The sequence below is a fragment of the Microtus ochrogaster genome, chromosome 19, assembly GCF_000317375.1.
Source record: "Microtus ochrogaster isolate Prairie Vole_2 chromosome 19, MicOch1.0, whole genome shotgun sequence".
NCBI classification, from domain to species: domain Eukaryota; kingdom Metazoa; phylum Chordata; class Mammalia; order Rodentia; family Cricetidae; genus Microtus; species Microtus ochrogaster.
Window position 1 is genome coordinate 64,822,498 of NC_022021.1, and position 10,541 is coordinate 64,833,038.

Here is a 10,541-nt window from a genome sequence, read left to right on the forward strand (position 1 = left end):
CTCACTCCGCTCCCGTTGGCTCTCGCCGTCTCTCGCCGCCCAGCCATTGGCAGGCACGTTCTCGGGCCACCCTACGTCACCGTCTCACCCCACTTCCCCGGTCCTCCGACTTTGTCCCCGCCCCTTACCCCGCCCTTTCCCTCCGCTAGGGAAAACCCTAGCGAGTCAACGCCTCTCAGTCTCTTCTCATTGGCAGAAAGCGGCCCGAGGGGCGGGCGCTGCTGAGCGACTCTGCGCGCCGGGATTGGCTGCGGGAGCCGCTGTCCCGCCCCTTGCCGCCTCCGGGCCGTGCCGGAGTCGGGTGGGTCGGTGGCTATAAAGCTGCTGAGGGCGGGAGGCGCAGTGCACTGTCCTCCGTGGGTTGCTCCTTTCTTCAGCTGGGGTCCGGTCGCGTTTGGGTGAGTGTCCCGCGCGGGACGGGACAGCCGGCGGCCGAGGCGCCGCGGGCGGCGTACACGGGGAGGAGGCGATGTCCTTGACTAGGCCGGAAGGCACAGCGCTCTGCTCCGGTCAGGGTGAAGGTGTCGACCCGGTCCCGGAGGACGGGGCCCCGGGAGTGGGCTTGTGCGGGAGCTCGCGAGCCGGGGAGCCGGGGCGGACAAGGGGACCCGGACTTCGCTGTGGGCTGGCTGGGCTCCGAGAGAAGGCAAAGAGCGTTGAGGGCCCCGTGTTCTGATGACATAGTCAAAAGTCGGAGTCGCCTCTGAGGTAGCTGTGACCACCGAAGTGGGGCATCAGCAGGGGTTGAGAAGGGAGCTGGGCTGTCAGCGTTCCTCCGGTTAATGGTGGACCCCAAAGGGATGGGGAAGCCCAGGCTCAGATGCAGACTAGTAGATTGGCAGGGGGTGTGTCCTCCCTCCACGTACACCATTGATGAGAGGAAGTGGGGAGCGTTACTTTTGCCCAATTCGGGTGCACAAAATCACACCTGTGATTTAGACCTAGCCAAAGACTGATACTCTGGATATCTTTGGTATGTGGCTTGCTTAAAATAATGAGTGAGCTCGAGTCCCTTTTCCCTCCACCTCTTCCCCCTCCCTCCCCCCGTTAATATCTCCACGATATTTAATAACAACCAGCCTTAAGTGTTGTGAGGATGTGATGGTCCTGGGCCCACAGAACCTGTCACACAGATAGACTTAGGGTTAAGTGAAGGAAATTTCAAAGCCAAGTGTATGGGAATCTTTGAAAACGTGACTTTCTTTGATCCCTGGTAGAGAAAGAATTGCTTTGCGACATTCTGAAGGAGGGAATTGGGGAGTAGGTGGCAGGAGGCACCTACTTGTCCTTCTTGCCAAGCTCGCCCCTGTGGCCTTGGCCTCGGGCCATCTCTGACTGCCTTCAACTATCCACCTCTGCCGCCACCCCTACCTCTGCTTGTGATCTGGCCTACCCGGGAGCGAGATGGTTAGCCCCTTCTGATGGCTGCCAACATTTGCTGTATTTTAGGGATGAATCGTGAGAAGCAAGACATGCTAACAGCACATCTAACTACTCATAGTTCCAGATTTTTTCCTCCCAAGCTGTGGTTTAAATTTGTATTGTACAGATTCCATCAGATTGGAGACAGACTGAAAGTCTCCAAAGGTATCCACAAGTGTTTCTTTGCAGGCTGAGACTTCTGAGCAGTTTGTGTTCTTTGATCAGAATTTTACGTTTCAGCCATTTTTTTTTTTTTTTTTTTTGCATGGAGATGGAGAGCAAGGATAACCTGTCCCATGAAAAGGAGAGACTGCCTTTTCTTTGTGCCTAACCTTTATAGGTATTTCCTAAATTAGCAGATATTTCCTGTAGTGCAATTCTGGTGTCTTCTGCAATTGCAGTTCTCAGAAGGCTTGGAAAAGCTGGGGAAGAGGGAGTATAAAGATTTATGTTCGAAGTCACTGAAGTCCATGTCATCTAGGCCTTGCATTTAATTTTTGTCTTTCATAAATGCCTCTTCTGATTGTTTATACATGTCATCTGATGGAATTGTTTTTGATGATCTTTAAACTGAGGTTTTAGCTGCATTGCTTTCAGAAGAAACGCAGAATCCAAGACATTGATGGAACATGGGTTTTCTGGATCTTCTAGAATGGTTTAATACCTGGCTATAGCATTCAGTATCCAGCAGAACCGTAGGTGTGGTTGAAGGACATGCTGAACTCTGTATCAGAATATACACCTTTTTACATTTAGGTACTCCAGAGAGGTCAAATGTGACGATAGTTTCATTTAGAAAGGGGACACAACATCACCACTTGATTTAGGGCTTAGAAAGCCATATAGTAGACAGCTGTGTCACTTTGAAATTAAAAAGGTTGAGAAACATGTTACCTAATTAATGGCTTCATGTTAGCACTAGAATCTTCATCTGTTCAGCCTATTGCTTGGCACTTGTTAATGTTCCCTTAGTGTCTGTCAACTGAACAATAAAGAGAAAGAAAGTAACCTTTCGAAGCTCACTCTTTGCAGGGTTTGTGGGTATGTGTTGGTTCATGTGTTAATGAGTAGAAGAGGGGCAAACTTCCTTTTTTGACTTTGTTCAGATTAGGATCTGGGAATGATGCAAACCCATCCTTTGCTTTAAAACACTAGTGAGTAAGAAACAACTTCTGTAAACTCCTAAACAATGTTTGGCTCTATAACCTTAGCTTATCTCAAAAGTAATAACAAAAACTTCCTGGTGATGGGTACTCAGGTACTTAAATCTTAAAAAAAAAATGCTCTAGAATTGTTATAGCACCAAATTCAGCCAATCTTTTAAGTACTCTTTAAAGTCTCTACAAATGGTCAGATCAATCAGATAAGCTGGGCATGGTTCATACCTTTAATTTCAGTACTTGGTGAAGCAGAGCTAAGATAGCTTGGATCTCTGCAAGTTCGAGGCCAGCCTGGGCTACATACTGAGTTCTAGGACAACTAATCTACACAGAGACCCTGTCTCGAGAAATCAATCAACCAATAAACCAAAGAGAATCAAACTAGACTGTCCAACTCCTCATAACTAATATTTCAGTGGCATAGGCTATACAGACTGGACTGTGAATGATGCATCTGGATAGGAATACAGGTCCTTGATTAGAAAACTCCGTAATTTACCTAGAAAAGTTTTCTAGAAAAAGAGAGCTTAGAAGAGAGCCTTGAAGGATGAATAGAGGCTCCCAAGCCCCATCCCATGTCCTGCTTTCAACAAGTGGAGCACTTGACACCAGGTCTTTTTTATTTATTTATTTATTTTATTTTATAATATTTACTTATTTATTTATTAAAGATTTCTGCCTCCTCCCCGCCACTGCCAAGTCTTAATGACCTGAGTTCAGTCCCCAGGACATGGAGGTAGAAGGAAAGAAGCCATCATGGGGAGTTGTCCTTTGACTCATACACAAGCCATGGCGCATGAACACACACACATACATACAGTAGATACGTAAATGGGACTAGACTCTCTGATTGGCAGACCAGTAGTTGTGGGAGAGTCAGGGCTGTGTGTGTTTTACTTGGAGATCTAGGTACAATTGTACAGATGAGGGTAAAGACTAACAATTTTTGGTTATAGCCTCCTAAAGAAAAATGAACATTCCAGTAGCCTGGTTTTTCTCTCCAGTGATGCAAGAGATCAACAAATAACTGCTTACAGTTATTCAGGGACCAGTGTTTACTGGAGTAGTTTATCTGAGGACTTGTTTGAATCAAGGCTGGTGAATGAGCTAAAAGGAGAAATTCTGTTGAGTAAGTGCAGCAAGTTCTATTAGTCTTGGCCAAATTCAGACTGCCTGTACCATGATTTGTGAGTCTCTAAGCCTTTGTTATGGTGTGTGTGGCTGCTTGCAGCTCTTTTAACTGCTTCTTGATCATCCCTGTTGATTCCTCTTATCTGCTCCGTAAAGATGTTACAGTCTGATAACTTTAGATTTTGTCACTATGGGCTGTGTATCCTTTATCAGAAATGCTTGAGTCTGGAAGTAAACTTCATGTTTTGAAACAGTTGCACGCTTGTGTGTTTGTGTGTGTTTGTGTAAGGAAGGGAGAGATTGATTTTGTAGATAAGACCCAAGTCCAAAGGTAAAATTAATGTTTCACATACACCTTACACACCGAGTCTGAAGATACGGCATTCGTAGTGTTGCAAGCATTTTGACTGACCTGTCGCACGAGTTTAGGTGAGGTTTCTACACGCAGCATCATATCAGCGTTGGAAAACTTGGGCTTTGGTGCACCTAGCCTTCGAGTTTTTCAGATCAAAGATGCAGAACTGTGCCCTGCCAGCAACTTAGAACAGAATCTAAAGCTTATGCCTCTCTGGTGCGGTCGTCTCCCAGATGCCGTTCCTCTCTTGTGAGAATCATACAGACTTTATGTCATTCCGACTATTCCTTCTCTGCATTATCGACGTGCTCAGGTTCTCTATGTGTGTCTTTCTCCACCCTCCTCCTGTTTCCCTCCCCAGTTTAATTAAAAGTAGGAAGAGGACTGAGAGTGTGGCCAGTACTTGATTGGCAGAAGGGAGGCCCTAGTTTGATCCCAGCACTCTGAAAATAAACAAGTGGAAAAGGTGCATGGTAGTGTTTCAGGGGAAATGCCTTTGCTGCAAATTAGCCACGGCTTCAAGAAGTTAGTAAGTTGTTACACCTCAACATGGGGAAGGAATGGTATTTTCTACGCTACTGAGAAATGTCTTGACTTGGCCTCCTTAGTTTACAGCTAACACAGCATAATTTGAGACAATAAGGAATAAAAGATAAGCTATTTCCTGAAAGTGTATGTACAATGCTGTACTCAAAGGCTTTCCCCCTTTGGAATGTAATATTCTCTTTTCTTACAAATTCAAGGTTTGCTTATTCTGGGGCTGTAGTAGCTCAGTGTTGTAGAGCATTTGCCTCCCTTCGAGTGTTGGTGCCTGATCTTACCAAGCAGTTCCATGCTTCATCTTCTCAACAAGCCCTTCAGAGTGAGCTGGTGGGGGCGGGTACCTTGATTTTATGGGTGAGGAAATTGAGATTCAAAGAGATAAAAATTATTGCTGAAGCTCCTTTAGTGCCAATAAGCTGAAACTGTAGGCCTCTTTATCCTAGAAGCTTGCTAGCCCCGTAGAGTTTACTTCTTTTTTTTAATCCCAGTTCTTGGTAGCGCATGTTCATGAGAAGACCGCTACTCTTGCAGCAGAGTCCGCAGTCTGAGTGATGCTGTGATGTTGGCTCCTCAGCAGAGCCGTAAGGCTGCCGCCATAAGGGCTCAAAGTGCCGTCTTTTTCTAAGCATGCGTTGAACTGTTTTTTTGCATAATATAATTAAATAAGAAAATTCTTGCTTTAACGCTCTTTGAATTGAAGTCGTTGATTTGTGTAGTGCTTTATGACTTTAAAAGAAGTTCTCCTTTGAAACTTGTAGTGCCCGAAGGAGGAACCAGTGAGCGACCTGGAGACTGCAGTTCTCTGTCCTTCGCACAGGTATGGCGCCAGTCATGTTTTAAGGAAGGTGTTTTCTCTAGTGGGAGGGGTGTAATTTTTAATCTTAGAACTAATGACAATTTTATGTGCCAAATCTTTTCCCTCTCCTTTCTTTCACTATGTCACCTGGCTGGAACTTGTCGATCTGCCTGCTTCTCCCTCCCAAGTAATGGGATTTAAGGCACGTACCACCATGCCTTGAGACGTGTATTCCTAAAACTATTCTTAGGATTGTATGTTACCTGGAAAATTTAGTTACTGTTATAAATTCCTCTGGAGATTTTATAATTTTGTATTTAAAAGTTAGTATCTGCTTATAACATGAAAAATATAGGTGATAAACTTAATCTGAAATAGTCACAGGTAGGCATGCCTGCCAACAGTGTATGCATGTATTTGTTTATTTATTTGCCATTTGTTAGTTTGAGGCAGGATCTTATTTGGTATCTGACTCAGTTCTGCCTTGGCCTTCCAAATGCTGAGATTTCAGTAGTTTGACATTGCAGTCTGCACCTATAGTGCTCTGGGTGAGTCCTTAGGGTTCCATGAGAACAGACAGCGGCTGCAGTGTTTAGACCAGTAATCTAGTTATTTGCAGCTATTGCAGCGCCACACAGTCTCACAGGAAAAAGATGCTGACCCTAAGCAGTAAAGGAAGAGCTGGAGAATCTGCAGGAGCTAAGAACTGTCAGGTGTGGCCCGGCAGGGAGTGGCTGCAGAGAGCTCAGCCAGGAGACTCATGATAGCCCAAGGCACCAGAGCTCCAGTCCTCTGCTTTCCTCCTCCCCACTTCTTTCTTCTTTGTTCTCTCTCCTTTACTATTCACAGGGGGAGGGGAGTGCACTTCTTACCCCTAGCGAAAGGTCTAGAAAGTATCACAAGTATACAAGATTTCTTGCCTGACTTTGTTAAGGCATGTAGCATGTTTTGTCCCCCAGAGAGGCGTGGTCCCTTTAGAGGGCAGAGGACCATTTTCAGAGGGTGGTGGCTGTTGGAAAACTTTTGGTTTCCCATTTTTTGTGATAGGCATGTATGTACTTTTTGCCTCCTTTTAAAATTGAGATTGAAAGGAGAAATCTTTGTATTTTATTAGAAATGTAGAATCTTCATTTGCTGCCAGTTTTTTTTTTAATTGCAAGTTTCACGCCGTGAAAGATAATTTATTATCAACAATTTAAGCTATGTGAGAGAATGTTTTAGCTGTTAGGTTTTCAAAGTTCTGTTTAGAAAATCACCGTGTTTTAGGAATCACCATGAATTAACCAAAATATCTCATCCCCTGACAGGATAAGGAGTCAAAACACTATAATTCAATTGTTTCTGACCTATTCTGTCTATTCTGGTCTATTACACAGCATTGTATAGTTGGGAGGAGACCCAACTATAACCTTTATGCTGGAAGTTATATCAACTTTCTGTTCTTCTAAATGGCACTTTCCGCTTTTCTAAATGTCACCAAGTGATCACTTTTTCTCTGCTGTGTCATACTGTTAGCTGGGTGTTGTCTGGTTGCTTGGTTGGTTCCCCCACCCCCATTAGAGCTGTTGTATTTCAAATTGGATATCTATTTACTACCAACAACACATTGAAAACATCTCTGTCACTAGGAAATCTCTGAGAATGAATAATATTGACCAAATCAGACAGCGTTCATAGATGTGCAGTGTGTGTATAGTCTGAAGCATGAGCTTGATGCCTTGTGGGCTGTTTGAGCTAACCTATACTTTTGTGACAGGTGATTTGATATTTAGCAGCAACATAATCTCAGATCTTCACTAAATTTGCTAGTGGGAAAGGTACATTGCAATGTTTAGAGGTTATGGATTTGTTCATTTGATTTCCAAAAGCTTTGTAAGTCTGTAGGCAGAGGCAAGGCAGAAAGTCCCACTGTCTTCATCATGTCGCAAGCAGTTTGAAGAGGGAAAGAAGGCTGGTGAGGGGTCACTCCGACTGCCTCTGCGGTGGGCACTCAGAAGGGAGTCTGTGGATGGGCCACCTACATGCTGTCATAGTGTCTGGGCTGGCTTCCTTCTCTGTTTACGTTTTCCTTGAGGATCTGGAGATTGAATTCAGGGCCCTGTATGTTGATGTGTTTGTCTTAATGCTAATTTTTGAACCTTTTGCTGTATGTTATGCGGAGGACTTACTTTAGAATCTGTGCCTAGTGATGCACAGCTCCTTTATGTCTTCATCTCAACCTCAGTGGAGTCAGGTGGGTACCAACTTTAGACAGCCATAGAATTGGCAGAGAGATTCTGTAGTAGCACCAAGTGAAGACAGCTGCTGCAAGTGCCTCTCAGCTTGTTCCTTCTGATTTAAAACACAGAAAAGGAGCTGAAGATTTAGGAGATAGGAAGGTAGGGACTTTTTTATCTTGCCGGATGGTGGTGGCACACACCCTTAATCCCAGCACTCCCAGAGGCAGAGGTCAGCCTGCTCTACAAAGTGAGTTCCAGGACAGCTGGGGCTATACAGAAAAATCCTGTCTCAAAACCTTTTTTAAAAAAGGACCACTTTACTTTTCTTTTTAGACTACCACTGGAATGATCCCCTTGTAATGTAATGTATGCTTCTGTGTCTGTTGCTAATGACACTTTTTTTTTTAATGTAATGAGCACTGAACCATTGTCAGTAATTTAGGGCTTAAAGTACATAATTGGCAAATTATCACATTTAGTTGTTGTTTTCCTGTTGAGTAATACATACACTTTGCTTGGTAAAATGGATATATGAAAGTCTAAGAAATGAAGAGATTCAAAGGCATTGGACTTAATTGAGGTTACCCAGGTCTATTAGTCTGCTTAGATAACATCACAAATTAGCCCCATATCAAATAGTACTTTAATCTGGAGGGATTAAACAACAGAATTTTTGTTTTTAGAAAGATGTATTTATTATGTATACAGTGTTCTGCCTGCATTTGTGCCTGCAGGCCACAAGAGGGCACCAGATCATCTTATAGATGGTAGTCACCATGTGGTTGCTGGGAATGGAACTCAGAACCTCTGAAAGAGCAGCCAGTGCTCTTAACCTCTGAGCCATCTCTCCAGCCCCCCAATTTTTTTGTGTGCAAAGTTTTGTAGTACAGCTCAAGATACATGATCACTTCTTTAAAGCTCTTTTGTGGATTGGAGAAGTCATGGCCCTTCATGGAAGGTACAGAATGCATGAATACAGACCTGAACCAGCTTGTCCCCGTTCTCATGACCTCTCCTCCCAAGGACCATCTCTCCAGATGCCATACCAAGGGGCGGGATTGCCAGTGTTTTCATAGTTAGAGCTTAGCATTCTATTTATTTATTTGGTAACAGTCTCACTATGTTGCCCAAGCTGTCCTTGAACTTCTGGGCTCAAGTGATCCTCCTGCTCAGCCTTCTAAGTGCTAGGTTCATATTACCATCACTGTGTCTGCCATTTCTGAGTTCTTTTTATATCGAGTTGTAATTCCCATGGAACCCTGTCTGTGTTACAGAGAATATTTATAATACAGCATCCATTGAAGAACTGTAAAAGAGTAAGAAGGCTTTAGTTCTGTCCTTTTGGTTTCTATCATAACCTCTGATATCATCATATCACCCAGACTACATGGCTGCCAGACGTAAAGAGTGTGTTATAGCAAATTGTTTCTGGGAATTAAAAAAAAAATGCCAGGCATTGTGCCACATGCCTTTGATCCCAGATCCCAGTACTACTTGGGAGGCAGAGGCAGGTGCAGATGTTTGTCTATGGGTTTGAAGCCAGCTTGGTCTATATAGTGAGTTTCAGGCTAGCTAAAGCTACATTTAGTGAGACCTATCTCAACCCTACCTCCTAAAAAAAGAAAAGAGTCTTGTGTCTAGAAGATTAAGTTATAGAGTAAGATTCTATCAAAAAAGTAAAATCTTTAACCTAGATGTTAGGTGCTTATTTATTATGTTCTGGTTTGGTTTGGTTTTTCGAGATAGGATTTCTCTGTGTAGCTCTGGCTGACCTGGAACTCACTTTGTAGACCAGACTAGCCTCGAATTCACAGAGATCCACCTGCCTCCTAAGTGCTAGGATTAAAGGTGTGTGCCACCATGCCCGGCTATTATGTTTTAATATATTCACAGCCTAATGACTTGTTCTCTGAAGATGTTTAATGTTCTGAGGACCAAACGTCTGCTTTAGATATCTCCTTAGGATCTCAGTAATTAACCTATAATCTTATTCTATGTTAGTGTTGAAGCAGAGTGTTGGGAGTGACGGAGGACAGGTGATGCGGGCTTGACTTTTCCTTTTTAGTGTCAGAGTAGCAGTAGGTTGTCAAATTCTGTAGAAGATAGCAAACTGATTTGGCAAACTACATGTTTAGATGGGTGGAGAACTAAAAGTCCCATCTCTTGATCAGCATTGCCCAGCTATTCCGTACCTAACATGGGAACTGTGGTCTCATAGGGTTTGAAGAATGGCTCCTGCCTTGTGTCACCGCAGCTCAGCCAGTAGGCTTGTAACCAGTTCTTCTATTAACAAGGTCCTCCACACCTCCACACACACCCTGTTGGAAACATCCAGACTGGTTTTTCATTTCTTGATGACTAAACCTTTTAAAGGCCTTGAAGCACCTAGGTTAAATGACTAGTCCCAGGGTAGACGACAGTGGTCTGAAGGGCTAGCTTTTTGTTTTCATTGTTTTGGTAGGTAAATCTAGACAATGGTTGATTTGTTTATACTTTTTGATAGTGGTCAGAAATAAATATTCTCTTTGATTGATCCTTCATATACTTTAAAAAAGATTTTGTTTGGTTGTTGTTGTTTTGTTTGTTTGCTTGTTTGGTTGGTTTTGGTTTTTCAAGACAGGGTTTCTCTGTAGCTTTGGAACCTGTCCTAAAACTAGCTCTTGTAGCCCAGGCTGGCCTTGAACTCACAGAGATCCACCTGCTTCTGCCTCCCCAGTGGAGGCTAGAGGGTAGCGATCCCCTGAAACTGGGGCTGCTGAAGGTTGTGAGCCACCTATGTGGGTGCTAGGAATGAAAGCCAGGTCCTCTGGAAAAGGACTCAGCTCTCTTAACTGCTAAGCCATCTCTCCAGAGCCTGTCAGTCATACTTTTAAGTTATCATTTTATTTCATAGTTACTTATTACAGAAAAATTTT

General features: G+C 43.7%; 1 protein-coding gene across 1 annotated transcript in view; it reads left to right on the forward strand.

Annotated features, from left to right (window-relative positions):
• The first annotated feature begins 285 nt into the window (after nt 1-285).
• Nucleotides 286-10,541, forward strand: part of Hmgcs1 (3-hydroxy-3-methylglutaryl-CoA synthase 1) — an 18,966-nt gene continuing 8,710 nt past the window's right edge. Inside the window, exons 1-2 of the mRNA XM_005356839.2 lie at nt 286-398; nt 5,370-5,428. The gene's annotated coding sequence lies outside the window, so the exon portion shown is untranslated. The remainder of the gene's footprint in view (nt 399-5,369; nt 5,429-10,541) is intronic.